This window comes from Dermacentor albipictus, chromosome 9 (assembly GCF_038994185.2).
Source record: "Dermacentor albipictus isolate Rhodes 1998 colony chromosome 9, USDA_Dalb.pri_finalv2, whole genome shotgun sequence".
NCBI lineage: Eukaryota > Metazoa > Arthropoda > Arachnida > Ixodida > Ixodidae > Dermacentor > Dermacentor albipictus.
The window spans coordinates 132,146,560-132,163,653 of record NC_091829.1 but is presented as its reverse complement, the minus strand read 5'-3'; the positions used below and the strand labels follow the sequence as shown (position 1 = coordinate 132,163,653).

The 17,094-nt window shown below is 46.0% G+C and overlaps 1 pseudogene; it reads left to right on the top strand.

The window, feature by feature from the left end:
* The first annotated feature begins 3,142 nt into the window (after nt 1-3,142).
* Nucleotides 3,143-6,676, top strand: LOC139049405 (uncharacterized; annotated as a pseudogene).
* The last annotated feature ends 10,418 nt before the right edge of the window (nt 6,677-17,094 follow it).

Below are 17,094 nucleotides of genomic sequence, written 5' to 3'. Positions count from 1 at the left end.
TTATGTTGTTGTGAACTGAAACATGCTGTATTTATATCTTCATCTTGGGGTTCGTAACCCCCCCCCCCCCCCCCCACTGTAATGCCGTTGTGGCGCTGTGGGTGTTAAATAAATAGCTGGGGAAAGTCTCGCCCGGTTGCTGTGCTCGCTGGCGTAGACGCTGTTCGGCATGTAGCTTGTGGACAGTGGGGCGGCGAAACACTTCGGCGAAATGTGTCTTGAATGCCAACCAACTCGAAATGCCAGATTCGTGATTCTTAAACCACACATTTAGGACGTCAGCACGGTAAAAAAAAACTCATTCAGTTTAGACTGGTCGTCCCCCTTATTGTGAGCGCTTACACGTTCATAGGAGGACAGCCAGTCTTCGGTGTCATGTTCTCCGGTCCCACAAAAAATGGACGGGTTGTGCTAATGGAGAACGCTGGCGCAAGTGACAGGGGCGGCCACGGGTACAGTCGGTATGTAGGTCGAATTAGTCATGGTGTCAATGGGCAACGTATGATTGCCCAGCTCCAGGGTGACTTGAGGGATTCCAGCAATCTCCACTAAATGTAATGATGTTTAATTAAAGGTGAGAAGCAGCAGATAAACAGCAGCCTAGCATCAGCGAACAGCCCAAGCTCTCTTGCAAATCACAGCCCGGGTCATCGTCATCGTCTCCGAGCTGCTATTGGAAACATGAGGCGCGTCTGCCTCATTACACCAGGCATAAAGATTAACAAAAAGGGATTGGTTAACGGCTAAGCAGAGTGAGCACGAGCACCAACAACCGTCTTCTTTCACATCCTTTGTTGGTGCCTGTCTTTGTCGCTACATGGTAATTGGTTTGCTAAGCTATCCACAACTGGGAACATGCTCCAGCATAGAAAAACACGACTACAGGTACCTGTGTTTCTCATGTTTAAATCTCAATTTTGATGTATTAAATATCATCATCATCAACAACCTGGTTACGCCCACTGCAGGGCAAAGGCCTCTCCCATACTTTTCCAACTACCCCGGTCATGTACTAATTGTGGCCATGCTGTCCCTGCAAGCTTCTTAATCTCATCCGCCCACCTAATTTTCTGCCGCCCCCTGCTACGCTTCCCTTCCTTTGGAATGAAGTCCGTAAACCTTAAAGATCATCGGTCATCTTCCTTCCTGATTAAAAGTCCTGCCTATGCCCATTTCTTTTTCTTGATTTCATATCAAACAAAGCATGACATAAATGATACACTGAGCATCGCAACCATGTAATGTGCACATTCAGTGCCTTTCCGCTTCTTCTTTTGAGGGTGCTCGAGATTTCAGGTTGGGTTGCCTTAAAAGTGTTGGGTAAGCACATCTTCCTTCCAAAGTCAAGCTGCTATAGACGTGCCCTCATTGTTCAGGTTGCGTCTGACGATGAGTGAACAATCTTGTGGCTATAATGTGTGATGTTTTAGGACACACATTGTGCTCAATTCTTAATGATTGTTGACATGATTTGTCACAAATGGTTTTAGTAACATAACTGCACAGGCAATGCAAAATGAGGCTTAGCATATGTTTCCCCTCCGGCATGTGCATGATCACCGATAAAACAGTGATGCAGATCAAGTAGCGCAAGAAATTAATGTTCCCTCTCTTTCTTACAGGCTGCTGTGTTTCAGCTAAATCTGCTTTCCCTGCATCTAGTGACCTCGTCGCTCAAATGGTGCTTGTCAATTTCCGTTACACTGTGACCCACTAATGTTAAATTGTGATGCCACCCCTCTCTTACCTTGTCCTCCTGACCTTTCACTCTGCTGCAAGCTTTTAGATTTTAATGCTGAATTGATTATTACGAAAATTGATGCAACCATATTTTTTGACAGCTACCATGACGGCACTGATTTAGGTGGACTTGAAAGTGAATGAGAAAACAAAATGGGCATGCCTGACTCATAGTAAAATATTTAGCGCACACAATTGACAAGGACACAGTGAAGGGGGACACACGAGCGCTTGTGTGTCCCCCTTCACTGTGTCCTTGTGAATTGTGCGCGCTAAATATTTTACTATCAATTCGTACCAACTCGTCCAACTATCAGTTCAGCTGCAGGCATGCCTGAGTTCCTGGTGACCAAACCGGCTCAGTGCTAACCTTTAGGTCCTTGCCTCAAGGAAATTGGTCTTAGAGTCGCTGGCTCGTGCACAATTTCTTTGGGATTGCTCCTTGTTATTTTTTATATTGAAGGACCTTATAAGCTCCCTCTGTCTTCACGAAATAAAACCAGCAGGAAGTCAGCATGTTTTGTGTGTGTCTATAATTAAGTCCACGTCCTGTACGTCTTCCTCGCACAGTTTAAAATTTTGCATGACAAGCTGCATAGTTTGTGTACAAAGGGAGTAATCAATATTATGATGAGTACAGCAAGGCAGTGGTCTAGCGGCATAGTGTCGACATCGTGTAGAGAAGGTACTAAGTTAAAAACCTAGAAGTGCCATAAAGTGCACAATCAACCCTTATCCCTCGGTTCCCGCAGCTGCAGAGCACTTGACCACTGCAGTAGTCAGACATGCTGTATAGCGGAGGGTGCCAGGAATTGCGAGATCCAGACAGGCTGCCAATCGAAGTTCCTTGGGCAAGGTGATACATCAAAGGCATCCAAATATTTCTATATTTTGCTATATAACACTTTGTAAAATGAGGAACTTTTCAAGAGTCAAGGTGTTACACACAAAAGAGAATAATTACTAAGTAGTGACCAGTTTGTTTTGTAAGTCAAACAGATTACACGTATTTGACATTGTTTACTAACTCTTGCTTAGCTAGCTCTCCAATACGATAAACATATTGACACGTGTACTTGTTTGTCTTTAGCCGGCGACCCGTTCCACAGCCTAAAGGACCGTTTATAGTCCGACGTAACGCGCGCGCGCGCCCGCGCTCGCGCACGCTACGTTACGTTGGCGAAAACAACTCCTTCTATAGTCCGACGCAGTGCAGCGTCGACGTAATCGGCGGCTCCCAGCGCGCCCCCTATGGCGCCCCGACGCAACGCTCTTAAATTCTTTCAGTTCTCAAACTGCTGAGAGGCGCCTGGCCCCTTTCCGTTGCGCGCCGCGAGAGGGCGTGCACGACGGAGTTAGCCCGGCAAGGCGCAGCGTAGCAGCACGTTTTGCGCAGGTGGCCGCTGTGTGTAGTCGTCGTCTGCTCACGTTTGCGCTCGCACTCGCACTCGCGGTATTTAATGTTTCGTGCATCGCGCTGCCACTCGTATGCACTATGCCACGCTGCTTCGTTCCAGGCTGTAAGAGCGGCTACGACTCCACGCGATCCGTGGACAAGAGACATTTTTTCAAGGCACCTCGCAATGCTGAGCGCCTTCAACAGTGGGAGCGCGCTATACCACGGCTGGACAAAAAGCTTTCAAGCTCGTGTTCTGTCTGCGACCTCCACTTCATCAATGATGACATTTCCAAGGTCTTCGAACACAACATTTGTGGTGATATTGTGGTCATACCGCGCGACAAATGGACGCTGAAAGATGACGCCGTGCCTCGCCTGTTTCCGAACTGCCCAAGTTACCTCTCGAAACCCACACGGAAGCGCAGAGCACCAGCTCCCAGACGATCACCAGCACAACAAAAGCGGCATAAGAAACAAGGTGAGTATGTGGATGCTGCTGTCAGAGCTGCCGACGACGAAGCGAGCTTGCCTACCGATGACAGCATGCCGGCGGAGAATGTCTTTCAAGTGCTCAGTCGCATGGCGAAAGAGGGACGAAAAATTCGAGGTTGGTCCCTTGACGTTGTTAAGGCAACGGTCGTTTTGTACAAGCTCGGGATAAGAAAGAATATCCCGCATGTAGAAATGTCTGTGGTGTTGTCAGACAGCCTTAATTTAATTGTCAGCGCAGATGGTCGAGTTGTGCCACGCAGTGTGTATGCCGGGAAGCAGACCACTTAGTTCAAGTGTATGGAAGACATCACATGCCTCGTGCTATATGTGGAACAGCTGAAGCTGTGTAAGGGCTGTCCTGCAAAGAAGTACCCAAAAATCTCTTCGTCAGTGGTGGCAACAAAGCATGGTGAAACGTGGAGGCGCAACACATGCACGGTATTGAGTGTCAATGCTACATGTGCTCAGTGCCGGACTCTCGAGAAGCTTTTCTTGCAGCGGACGAAACAGCAAAAAGATACCAAGAAAAAGCAGGCTGCTCGCTTGAAGTTACTGCGTCGCAAAGCAATTCGTGCAACCTCAAGGCGAGAAAAACTGAAGGAAGAAGTTCTTCTGATGAAGAGGAAGCTTAGTGCAATTACGGAAGAGACAATTGACTGCTCTCTTCATATTCTTCCGGCCAGGCAGCAACTAGCTTTCAAAACAGCTTTCATGGCTGCAAAAGCCAAGTCAAAAAATGGGAGGCGATATGATGATGAATGGCTTATGACATGTTTGTTACTGCAAATCTCAAGCCCGAAGGCCTACACTTTACTTGGTGATATGCAGCTGCTACCACTGCCATCAAAGGCTCGCCTTCGCCAAATAATAGCAGGAATACCATGCAAATATGGATTCAACCAAGTTGCATTGAACAGTGTCAGAAGCCATTTCAGCAACAAAAGTCACTTGACACGGCTAGGAGTATTGCTCCTTGACGAGATAAAGTTGAAGCGAGGTGTCTCCTTCAATAAGGCCTCATGCAGAATGGATGGCTTTATAGACTATGGTGAAGTCATGGCACCAAATGCAAACCACCTTGCTGATCATGCATTGGTACTGATGTTTGTGCCACTGTTCGAAGACTGGGTGCAGCCAATAGCAAGCTTTGCTACAAAAGGAGCGGCTCCTGGGAAAGTTCTTGCTGAACTGGTAATGAGCAGCGTCCTGGAACTGCACAAAAACAATGCGTCAGTGCTGGCTGTGATCAGTGATGGGGCTGGCAACAACAGATCTATGTGGGGCCAGCTTGGAGTGTCAGGAAAAATGGATGCGACATGCCACTTCATTGAGCATCCCTGGGAACCGTCACAAAATATTTACTTTATTTGTGATGTTCCACATATTGTGAAGTGCATACGAAACCACCTGAGGAAGCACACATACGGAATGGTAAGGGAAAAAATTTCCTTATTTTCCGAACAGTTTAACTATTCCTTTTTATTATTTCCAGGCTGGCGACCTTCGCATCAACTTTCAGCATTATGTGACCCTATACGAAACAGAAAAAAAGAAGCATGTACGTGTTGTGCCAAAACTCACTGAAGCACATGTTTCCCCTGACAACCTGCGCAAAATGAGCGTCAGGCTGGCGACACAGGTATAACTTGTTGCTGTCCAAGCATGTTGCCTTTCTGTTCGTAAACTAAAAAAATGCTATCTCTCTTTCTCTTTTTTGCACAGCTCTTTAGCCGTGGAACGTCAATTGGATTGCGTGTGTACAGGGAAGCAAATGTCCCCGCCTTGAAAGACTCTGAAGGGACTGAGACATTCACAAGAATGCTGAACGATGTTTTCGATGCACTCAACGTCAAGCTTCCATGCAGGGGAATCAGGCGTCACTCCAAAGAGATACAGGCAAGTGGCCAAATCTCATCCTGGAGCCTAAGCTTGATCTTACATATGCCGTCGTTTTGCTTGTTATTATCATGAACTGTTGAAACGTTTTCTTTCCAGATCATGAAGCAGTTTCTAGAAGTCTTAAATGTGACTGAACAAAATGCAGTTGACAAAGGTACAAAGCTATTCGCGTCGCAACTAACGACGGAGTCCCTACGCGTCACATTGTTGTCTACGCTGGATATTATCAATTATCTGTTCAACAAGGGAGCGCTTTATGTGCTCACTGCCAAGCTCAACCAAGACCCCTTGGAGGTACCTACCACAATGACCTTGTTTCCCTTTTAATATATAATTTATGGATGTTTTACATATCCACTTTAATGCGTATATTTTTTCTTTCAGCGGCATTTTGGTCTTCCACGATCATTTGGAGGGGATGAGTCGCACCCAACCGTCATGAATTTCTCGCAGATATTTCGTCTGCTGAGCCTCTACACACCCATCAAAACAGCACTGCGTGGAAGTGTACAAGGCGAACCAAATGCTGTACTTGTCAGCGTGGAAGAGGCATTGAACACTGCTCGAGCGGTCCATCGCTTGAACAGAGCTAGCTTGCGAAATGAGATTGAGGCTAGGCTGCTAGCAATTACTTCTGGTCCTTCAAGCTCTCTTGAGCGAATGGACACCGAGCACAGCTATTTCAGAGGCGGTGTAGACGATGCTGTGACATACTACTTATGTGGCTATGTCATACACAAAATGAGCAAGCACACAGAGTGTGAATTGTGCCTGCAGGACATCAGCTCAACTGTTCCACTCGTTGGTTCCGATGCATACTTGACAACATATCGGAGCTTTAAGGAAGGGAGCCTCAAGCATCCAACAATGAAGATGCTACAGTTCGTAAGAATTGCAAATGACTCCGTATCATTTTCCCTTGATCAGGCAGGTCTCTGCGGTGACCTATTTTGGAAAGTCCTGGATGAGCTAGATAAGTGCAGTCTTGCTCGGCTGGGTTGCGATGAGCACATGTGCGCGTTCACGTGCCAGATACTGAACTTTTTCATTGCCACGCGAATGCATTTCTATGCGAGAGATGCGAACCGCCGCCTAGAAACACGAGAGAAAGTAGCCATCGCAAACAAAAAAGCTCGTCTTTTGTAAAGCCACGCGGTAAATTCATAAGCCGTATGCGGCTCCTGTAATAAAAGCTTTTGAACTCGTTGAGAGAAACAAAGATCTTGTCTTATTTCTTTCTCTTTTAGTAGCTAGTTACTAGCCACGGCCGCTGGATAAAAAGCGGCCGTGCTCTAGCAGACGCAAACGACGGCCGCAGTGAAGGGTGGTCCGTCACAGCTTTGGGCGCAAGTGCTTTCCTTGTTCAGTTGGCTAAGTCGTGGCATTTTTTAAACTTCGGAATGGGTACGAAATAAGCTCCAAGTAGATTAATGACGCGCTGTGCATATTTGGCGATTTCAACAAAAATAACGCCACTTGCTAAGCAATCACCAGCGCTTCGCAGCGTAGGGCGCCGAGTACGGCCGGGCTAACAGCGGCCGCCGCGCCACCTGTTGAGTGGAAACGAAAAGGGGCCGTGCATCGACGGCCGCCGCAAGGGGAGTTTGACAACTGAAAAGATCTAGTAACGTTGCCCCGACGGGCCCGGCGCAAATTTGGCTCCTGCTCCATTCGCACGCCGGCGCCGCCGACTGCGTCGACCCACAATGCATTGCGCACGAAGAAAAAGGCGCCAACACAACTCCGCAGACGGCTTTTGCGGACGGCGCGTGACTTGGCGAACCTTCTGCGCATGCTCCGAAGATAGCAGCCTACGGCGCGCGCGTTGAAGTATAGAGGGGATGGCATCTCGGCTGGCGCAGCGCAACCGACGTAGCGTGACTGACCGCGAACGACGCTCGCACGCGCGCCGATAACGTCGGACTATAAACGTGCCTTAATGTTATCGCACAGCGCAGGACGTGCCTGCGTGTATCGGAAGTTTCTGCAATGTTATAGATGGTTCCATGTGCAGTATGGCATCGAACCTTGTGTAATCTGATTGCATGTGTGCGCGACGCGAATAATGTATAACTTTGTGGAAGGCACGCGGGTCTCAGCAATTACTCTGGAACATTCGGCGACTGATGCATAAAAGCCGACGCGCTTGACCCGCTGATCAGATTTTCGACGGTCGCCGAGTGTGTCCGCCGCTATCGTTGTTCTTTGAGCATAGCCTGCTTTGAGGGCACAAGTTCGCACAATAAAACGCTAGTTTCTTAGATGACAGTTTTGCTGCCTTCTTCACTGTCATTGCTACGTGACATCTGGTGGAGGTGCTATAGGTTCATGTACCAGACGCCCCGACAAGTCGTAATCCAAGCCTGGACCACGAAGAAAACACCAACGTCGTCCCGGAACATCGCCGCCGGCTAAAGCAGCTGCCCCTGGAATAAAGACTTTTACCAGAGACGACCAAGAAGATCGTCCAAGAAGACAGCCCTAATGGCAGCCGCAGTGCCCTAAATAGTTCTGCGGCAGCTCAAAGGGTAACCGACGTTCCGCGGTTTCACATTTGAGGACCCGGAAAGCTGGCTAGAGACGTGTGAGAGGGTCGCTACGTTTAACAGCTGGAACATCGACGACAAGCTGCGACACGTCTATTTTGCAATGGAAGATGCGGCCAGGACGTGATTCGAGAATCGAGAAGCCGCCTTAACGACGTGGGACCTGTTCCGAACCGGCTTCCTGCAAACATTCACAAGCGTTGTACGTAAAGAGCGCGCCCAAGCACTACTGGAAACCAGAGTACAGCTTCCCAGTGAGACCATAGCGATCCTCACGGAGGTGATGGCCCGTCTGTTCCGGCACGCCAACCCGGGAATGTCGGAGGAGAAAAATATTCGCTTCCTGATGCGGGGCGTCAAGCAAGAACCTTTCGCCGGACTGATTCGCAACCCGCCGAAGACCGTAGCTGAGTTTTCCGCAGAGGCATCGACGATCGAGAAAACTATGGAAATGCGCACCCGGCAATATAACCGCCAGGTGCTCACGCCACAGTGCGCCATCCAAGGACTGTGTTCCGACGACCTTCAAGAGACCATCAGTGCCATTGCGCGCGAAGAACTGCGCAAGTTCATGCCTTTGTCGCAACCTCAAGTGGCCTCGATCGCCGACATCGTGAAAGATGAGTTTCAGCAATCGCTTGGAGTTCCTGAGGTGCAACCTCAATTACCGCAGCCCCAGCTAGAAGCGATGACCTACGCCGCCATCGCACGCCGTCAAGGTCCCCCTCCGTGACCGCGTCAGGGCCCTGTAACGCCGCAATTTATTTATTTATTACATACTGCTAGCCTGGATGTCAGGCTTTAGGCAGGAGTGGGGTACATAACAATACAGTATATAGGAATACAATGTACATGCAAGTACGGTATTAGAAGAACCTACACAAGACATACAAAGCGAAGTATAAACAATATGCAACGATAATGCGAAGCATCGTTAGCTATTGCAGAATGCACTCAAGGAAGAAGACACCGTCGAACACTCAACCACATTGGCAGGTAGGTTATTTTATGTGCAAGTTGTGATCGGGAAAAATGAGGCTTTTGACACATTTGTTCTGCATAAGAACTCGCTCACCTTCTTTGAATGGAAAGAACGGGTTTGTCGCTGGGTAATTGAATGAAAATATGCAATTTTGTTTATTCCAAGTTGGTTATGGTAAATTAAGTAGAACATTTTAGTCTTTCCTGGTGTTGTCTTACCTGTAGGGTCTCTAAATTGGCTTTTCGCAAAAGGGCTGATGGGGATATTTTCCAACAATAACAATTATATATGAACCTGATGCATTTGCATTGTACATTCTCAAGTTTGGTAATATTGCACTTTGTGTTTTGATCCCAAACAATTGCTGCATATTCTAGAAGTGATCTAATGAATGTCTTGTATCCGAGCAGTATAATTTCTCTAGAGGATTTAATAAGGGTTCTTCCTAAATATCCAAGTTGTTTCATTGCCTTATTTACAGTGTACGTTGTGTGGTCATTCCATTTCAGATCTGATGTAATTATGACTCCTCAGCATTTGCATTTTGGAACCTGAGATAAGGTGTTGTTATAGATGGTGTAGCGGAACTTCAAAGGATTAACTTTGCATGTCACAGTCAAAGCTATTGTTTTTTATAATTAATGCACATTTGCCAAGTTGAGCACCAGGCCTGAATTTCACGTAGTAACATATTTAATTTTTCCTGATCGTCGTGCCACAAAAACTCATGATAAAGTATACAATCATCGGCAAACAGACGTATTTTAATTGATATATTGGCAGCAATATCATTTATAAAAACCAAGAAAAGTAATGGTCCAAGGACGGAGCCCTGAGGAACACCGAACTCTACAGGGGCAGGGTCCGAACTGATTCCATCAATATATACTACTGTTTGATGCCTGAATGATAAGTGTGCCGCTAGCTATGTGAGCAATGTATCCTTTTTCAGAAAAGGTTTGAGTTTCAAAAGCAGTTTTTGGTGGCACACTCTATCAAAAGCTGTCTCGAAATCCAGAAATATCATGTCTATTTGATTACCCGGCCCTGTCTAATGCTGCTGCTAGGTCATGGGCAATATTTAATAATCGCGTTACCGTGGAATGCTTGCGACGGAAACTATGTTGCCGGCTATCAATAATGCAGTTTTCCTCAGCAAAAGTGGAAATATGTGCGAAGATAATGGGCTCGAGTATCTTTGCACATGTACATAATAAGGAAATAGGCCTGTAGGAAGAGACAAGAGACCGGTCGTCGGTTTTATGTATCGGTGCGATTTTAGCATGTTTCCAATCGTTCGGAAGTTCAGCACAAGACAATGATTTATCAGACATCAAGCATAAGTACTTTGCGCACCATTCAGCGTAACGGAGGAGAAAAAAAGCAGGAATGCCGTCAATTCCCGGCGACTTTCTGATATCTAGATTGAGAAGAAGTGTCAGTACACCCTCTTCACTCATAGATTCATTGCAGGAATTTCGTCAAAAGCATTGAATTGTGGAATTACATCGTCATCCCTGGTGAACACGGAACAGAAGTAAAGGTTTAATGCATCCGCTACGGCAATGCCATTTATGATAAGGTTCGAAACGGATTGCTTCTTTGGCGACAAGTGGCGCCAAAATTTTGCCGGCGACGCAACAAGAAACTCTTTTAAACGTACACTTTGATAATGGTCTTTACTTTTTTGATAGCATTCTTGAGAAGTAGTCGCAGTTCAGATAACTGGTGTGCGCCCTCATTGGAAGGGCGTTGTAGATACCGTTTCCTTGCTTTTTTGACTTTACAGCCTACACTGGCTATTTTTTAGTTATCCAAGGCTTGCAGGTACGTTTTACAACCTTTTTGTGCGGAATGAAACATTTTGTGCAGTGCATGACTAAATCATCGAAAAGCAGCCATAACGTATCAACAGATATACCATTGCATTCATATTGGAAAAAACAAAGAATCAACTGTCCAATGCATCGAGTACATCCACATCACTGGCGCAAGAAAAATCGAGCACAAAGGTCTCCGTCTATTTCAGTTTTGAAACTTTCTTCAATACCATTATAAAGGACACTATTTTGTGGTCTGAAATCCCTTCAAAAATGGGCACGCTTGGATTCATACTAATTACTTTGTCATTAACGAGGAATAAATCTAAAGTTGACGCACTAAATTTTACGCACTTCCACCGTGAACATGAGTAGGCAGTTTCACAAATTGCGTTAATCGTATAGCAGAACTATGTCAACAAAGGGCTCCGCATTTGGGAACTCATGAGTCCAATCGACATCCCGAACGTCAGAATCACCTGCCAACAAAATGCTGCAAGATTGGTTTCTATGTTCGCATAGAAATTCATTCAGATTTGACAAAAATGCAGGGCTGCCATTTGGAGGGCGATAAAATCCCGCATTTAGAAGATGAAAATCTTCAATTAGAATAACCTTTACAACAACGCTTTCCATTCCAACAGGGTCAGGTAGTCTGGACACATTCAAGCACTCCTTAAAAAGTATGGCTACGCCACCACCTGGGGAATCTCTGCCGTTACGGTAATTCCATAACCTGCTGGAGTGATTTCGACATCGTTGATACCTCAACGTAACCAAGTTTCAGTTATAATTATGATCTGTGGGCTATGGACCATAACAATACTTACCAGATCTGCTGTTTTGTTAATTATACTATGTGCGTTCACCTTGAGACAACAAAGTGTACGTTTATTTTTTTATTTTTTATTTGTAACATACCTCACAAGGCTCTACATAGGGATTGAGTAAGGGGGGCATAGAATCAAGTACATACAGTCTAGTAACAGTAATAATAAAAGAAAACAGCAGCCTAAAACTCAGAGAAACGTATTAGCTACATAAAGCTCCATATGAGCACAATAAACAGAAACTCTATAAGTTTGTAACGAACGTATAACAGTGCAAGAAAAGGATAGAAAAATAACAGAGAACAGTGAGTGTGATATTATTGATTAACAAGTGTTAAGCGAGTTCAGTGACTGCTTGAATTTTTCACGGTCAGTTTCTGCAACTATGTTGTCGGTGAGGTTGCTCCAGAGCCGAATAGCACGTGGGATTGCAGACGAGTTAAATGCTTCTGTTTTACCATAGATGCGCGTGAAGCTATGATGATTGTATAATCTGTGTGACGTGTGCGATGACGTTTCTAGGTGCAGGGAATGTTTGTTAGTGTGGTGGGCGTATTCATGAAATAATGACAAAAGGGCTATGTCGCGACGATTACTTAGCAGCTGAAGGGAAAGGTGAATCTTTGAGTTACGCTAGAACGGTAGTCATAATTCCGGGAAATGAAACATGCGGCTCTATTTTGGATTGATTCCGGCATGTTAATTAATTTATTTTGGCAAGGTATACCAGACTGGAGCGGCGAACTTAAGTCGAGGGCGAACAAATGTTTGAAATGCCAGTTTGCGGATGAGTGGAGGTAAGTTCCGAAGGTTACGTCGCAGGTAACCCAGTGATCGAGAAGCACTGGCACAGATGGTGGTAATGGCACAGATGATGGTAATCCAACAGGAGAGTCGGGTCACGTCTCCTCAGATGCCAGTGAACGCACGATAGGCACTATTTTCATTTGGGTACTGTTCCACGAAAACATTTCTTTGTCAATGCGAACTTTGTCGTATATCAACTTGACCTTTCCTCTCTGCCTTCTAATGTCAGCCCTATTGTCCCACAAGTATTTTCTTAGTTGCCTCGTGGCTGCCGAGAAGTCTTCAACAGATAGGTTCTTTTCCTTTTTTAACTTGAAACAGTTTTGAACAACGTTCACTTTTTCATGGTGATCAATAAGGTTAAGAATTACTGGTCTTGGTTTAACTGGTTTCTTCCTGCCAATTCTGTGTATCCTTACTACGGAAGATACCTGTACACCTAGTGTAGTGTGTAACAGGCCATTATCTTCCGTAAGTGACGTAGACGTTGCATTGAGGCGCTCAGGAATGCCTAACACAATTAGGTTGTTTCTCCTACTCCTGTCTTCAGTGTCAACTAACTTTCTTTCCATATCAGCGATCGTCGTGCCTACCTCCTTTACTATTGCTGCCGATTCCTCCACCTGCTTAAGCTTTGCCTCAATTTCCCGTCCAGTCTTTCCTGCATGCTCTTCTGACCACCCAGAAGTTGCAGTAGCAGCTCTTCAGTGTTCGGCCCGGGATTAACCTCGACATCACCACAGAGCGTCAGCAATGAAACCAAATATCCTGTACATACAGATACACCGCACAGGCACTTTTAGGGCACGCCACCAGGACCAGACAACAGTTGCTAGTTTTTACTGTGGAAGAATTATTACTGACCTGCGGAAAAAGCAGGAACGGGTTTGTCATGATGTTGACCGGTGGCCCGCTGACATGCCACTTATTCCGTCGTCCGCCGCCGCCGCCGCCACCACCAGCACGCCCACCCGTCGCCCAGCGCACCTACGCGAAGAAGACGGACATTTGGCGAGCCCCCGACCACCGCCCGCTCTGCTATCACTGCGGAGAAGCGGGCCATGTGTACCTCCGATGCCCTTAGGGCCGATTTACGCTCGAGCCGCCCATCGCCGCAAGCCGCACCGCACGGTTGCGGTGGCGCGAAAAATTGCACGTATCCAGCACTTGTGCACAAATTACCATTTACACTGTGTGCACAGTGTATATCTTACACATTGTAAACCGAAATTTGTGCACAAGTGTTTGATACGTGCCATCTTTCGCGCGACCGCACGCGTGCGGTGCGGCTTGCGGCGATGGGCGGCTCGAGCGTAAAATTACCGCGCCTTGGGACTGAGAGGGTTCGCCGTCAACGCGCCGCGTCCACAGCTTGGGGAGCGCCCACGTGACATCGCCGATTACCTAGCCGCCACTCAGTGCAACTCTTGACAACCGTCCCATTCGCCGTCACCAGGCCGCTACCTGACGCCGCAACAACGACCATACACTGGCCCAGCCCGGGGCCGGTCCGTCAGCCCATATCCAGAAAACTAAAAGCAGCAACCGATGGAGGTGCGCTTCCTGTTCGTCCAACTGATGAAGATCCTCCGCCGCCGCCCAAGAGTCTATCCCGACGACATAACAACGACAACACACCACCGTCCCGACGAATTCTGGCAGCAAAGAATACGCCAATGAAAGACGACCGGACGACACGACGTTCGAGACATAGATCAACGTGAAGGTGCCGTGATCCGACGCCAAGACAGTCCGGCAGCAGTGCACTTTGGCATCGCACACTAAATCTACGCCTCTTTCAGATACGCCTACTACCAATACATCGCTGATGCTGCCCGGTGCTCCGGAATTGGCATAGTGGGACGTGTTTCCTGAATCGACGACGAAAGCTGCGCATCACCAGAGGGCAACGGTTCATCGCTGCTACATAAAGACGCTGCAAGAAAGTCATCGTCCACAGTCCGGCAGCAGTGCACTTTGGCATCGCACACTAAATCTACGCCTCTTTCAGGTGAGAAATTTCCAGCTGCATTTGCAGTAGTTAGACTTCGCAAGCTATGCACTGCTGCCGGACGTACTGTTCATGTCTTTGATGCTTTGCTAGTGATTTCATTTGTGTTGGCAAACTATGTCTAAAGATGCGCGCGATACCGCCAAAGCCATAGAAGACTTACGACGTGAATTGAGAAAGGAACTTCGAGATATAAAAGATGCTTTGAAGGAAGTGAAAGATTTTGGAGAAGATATTCAGTCAGTAATGAGGCTAAACGAAGAGCTCAGAGCTGAAAATGATAGACTGCACCGCAGGATAGAGGAGGTTGAGCAATATCAGCGCTCAAATTATCTGGAAATTAAGCGTGTTCCACCTGATGTTGAACCACTTGCTGCAGTTAAGAAAATCGGTGTTCTCATTCAAGAAGACATAACAGCGGATGACGTCGATATCTGTCACAGAGTACCGACTGCTCGTCATGACCAAAGTAACATAATTGTCCGATTTGTGCGCAGAAAACAGAAGGCTGCTGTTTTAAGCAAGTCAAAGAAAGAATCGATAACAAGGATTTGGGCAGCCAGACGTCCTCTGCAGTGTATGTCAATGAACATCTGACGAAACACGGCAAACAGCTTCTCTGGTCAGCTATTCAGAGAAAGAAGGAAATGCGGTGGAAATTTGTTTGGACATCGGGGGGCAATGTCTTTTCACGTAGAAACGAAGGCTCGCCTGTACTGAAAATCAGAAACGCTAACGACCTCGATAAGATGATTGCAGAAGCAGGTGGAACTACTGGAGAATAAACACGGTGTCGGAACACGCCCAAATTTGACAGACGCTCGCAAGTTTCATGAACACTGTTAGAGAAACGCCTAGCGATGATCATCATAACAGCCATTCCTTGAATAGTCTACTTCGGGATGCGCGCAGGCGCATCAAGGCCTTTCATCTTAATACACGCCGCATACGCAACAAGACAGACATGATCCTAGATATCCTTGGCTCCTTTTCATTTAGTTTTGACTTGCTATTATTTTTTTAAACATGGCTATCTGTAGGTGAAGATCCGCCATACTTTGAAAACTGTATTTACAATGGCCTAGTGCGTCCTTTAGGAAGAGAAGGTGGTGTGGCTATTTACGTTAAGCAGTCATTAAAACATGAAGCTATTTCCCAATTTTCTATTATTGACGAGGTTGTCGAGTGTCTTATGATACGCCTAGAAAAAGCATTTGCTGTTGTCGTTTATCGACCACCTTTTGGAACTAAATCTGGATTTGCCTAGTTCATGGAAGACATGCTTGAATATTTGTGTCACACTGGCTTTCCATTTCTGGTAATGGGCGACGTGAATATCGATATGTTATCTCAAGATGCATCGTCACGTCAGTTAACAGTACTAGCGAAATCATTTACTTGCACAAATGTTATTTCTAAGGCAATTCGTATCACTGCGCAGACTGCGACTTTGCTTGATATCTGTTTGACGAACATACACCCGCCGCATTGCGTTGCTGGAGTGTTGGTTGTAGAAGTAAGCGACCAGTTACCTATCTTTTGTACCTTTCCTTCTTCCAATGATAGTCGCGAAGCTAATGAAAAAGTGCGGTCGCGCCAGATCAACGCTCGGACACTAGAAGTATTCCGGCATTATTCCGGACACTAGAAGTATTCCGGCAAGTATTCCAGACCGAGTGGAATCACGTGTTCCGGGAAAAGGATCCTAACTTGGCATACAACGAATTCGTGTCTAAACTGATAAAATGTTGTAATGATGCTTTCCAGGTATCTGTAAGGTACGTAAAACGGCAGGAAATTAGAAAAGTCTGGATAACTAATATCTTACTTTAAAAAATAAAAAAGAAGAATAGCATGTACCATGAATTTGTAAAGACACGCGACATAAATTTATTTATTGAGTTTAAAAAGTACAAAAACCAGCTAAATGGTGAACTAAGGTGTGCTAAGTTCAGATATTATGCGAATTCATTTTGCAAAATAAGTAATGATCCCAGGAGAATTTGGAACGAAGTTAGAAATCTTTCCGGTCGAATAAAACAAAACCACGTCCCTAGCATTCAAGCTAACTCTAGCGGCCTTGGCTACAGAGAGGTTGCAACTGAAATGAACGATTACTTCATTACTAGTTGTGGTTAGGATGAGATATGTGATGACGATGATCCAAGATTATCGATAAATGACCGTGGCTTACCTAACTCCATAGTTTTGCATTCTGTTTCATGTGGTGAGACTGAATTAATAACCAGGATTAAAAACAACTGTGCGGCAGGACATGATGACATCAAACCTATGCCAATAAAATACGTTGCTAATGTGATATCGCCCGCGCTCTCATACATTAATAACTTTATCTACTGGAGTTTTTCCTGAACAACTGAAAATAGCTCGTGTGTGTCCGGTTTTCAAAGGTGGTAGTGACAAAGAAATTGCAAACTATCGGCCAATATCGGTACTTCCGATACTGCCGAAAGTGTTTGAAAAAGCTATTAATATCAGATTACAAAATTTTTTAAGAAGTATAATATCATAAGTGAGGCCCAGTTTGGCTTTCAAAAAGGCAAATCC